Here is a 1,186-nt window from a genome sequence, read left to right as displayed (position 1 = left end):
AAGCGCCAGCTATCCTGAGGGAAACTTCGGAGGGAACCAGCTACTAGATGGTTCGATTAGTCTTTCGCCCCTATACCCAGGTCGGACGACCGATTTGCACGTCAGGACCGCTGCGGGCCTCCACCAGAGTTTCCTCTGGCTTCGCCCTGCCCGGGCATAGTTCACCATCTTTCGGGTACCATCGCGCGCGCTCTTGCTCCACCTCACCGACGGGGCGGTAGAGGCGGGCCGGTGGTGCGCCAGCGCCCACAAAGGCGCGGATCCCACCTCGGCCGGCGTGGAGCCGAGCCTTCACTTTCATTGCGCCGTGGGGTTTCGCGTCGTGCCCTCTGACTCGCGCGCGCGTTGGACTCCTTGGTCCGTGTTTCAAGACGGGTCGGTTGGGTGGCCGGCATCGCCGCTGACCCCGAGCGCCCGTTTCGTGGGCCGGTCCCCGCCCAGGGCGGCGCGGCGCGGTCGGGCGGCGGACTGAGGACAGTCCGGCCCGGTCGACAGCCGCGTCGGAGGCGGAGGGGCCCCGTCCCCTTCAGACCCCACCGCCCCCCGAGAGGGGGGAGGGGCAGAAAGGGAGGGCGCGGAGGTGACTCGTCCGCGGCCCCGGAATGCGGCGATAGTCGGGGCGGGGGGGCGCTGTAAAGCACGAGGCGGTTTAGGCCTCGAGCCACCTTCGCCCCCGGACCCTTCCAAGCCGAACCGGAGCCGGTCGCGGCGCACCGCCACGGAGGAAATGCGCCCGACGGCGGCCGTGGAAAAACCCCAACCGGCGGGCGGCCCCCGCCCGCCACTGCCGCCCCGAGGGACGTAGGGCGGGTGGAAGGGGGCACGCGCAACACCGGCGGGGACGACCCGTGACCGTCGGGTTGAATCCCCCGGGCGGACCGTGCGGACCCCAACCGTTTACCTCTTAACGGTTTCACGCCCTGTTGAACTCTCTCTTCAAAGTTCTTTTCAACTTTCCCTTACGGTACTTGTTCGCTATCGGTCTCGTGCGGTATTTGTATAGATGGGTTTACCACCCTCTTTGGGCTGCATTCCCAAACAACCCGACTCTGAGAAGTCCGGCCCGGTCGACAGCGTCGGGCGGAGGCCCGTCCTTCAGACCCGCCCCGAGAGGAGGGCAAAGGAGGCGCGGAGGTGACTCGTCCGCGGCCCCGGAATGCGGCGATAGTCGGGCGGGCGCTGTAAA

The sequence above is a fragment of the Silurus meridionalis genome, chromosome 23, assembly GCF_014805685.1.
Source record: "Silurus meridionalis isolate SWU-2019-XX chromosome 23, ASM1480568v1, whole genome shotgun sequence".
Taxonomy (NCBI): domain Eukaryota; kingdom Metazoa; phylum Chordata; class Actinopteri; order Siluriformes; family Siluridae; genus Silurus; species Silurus meridionalis.
The sequence above is the reverse complement of the archived record's forward strand: the minus strand, read 5'-3'. Positions refer to the sequence as shown.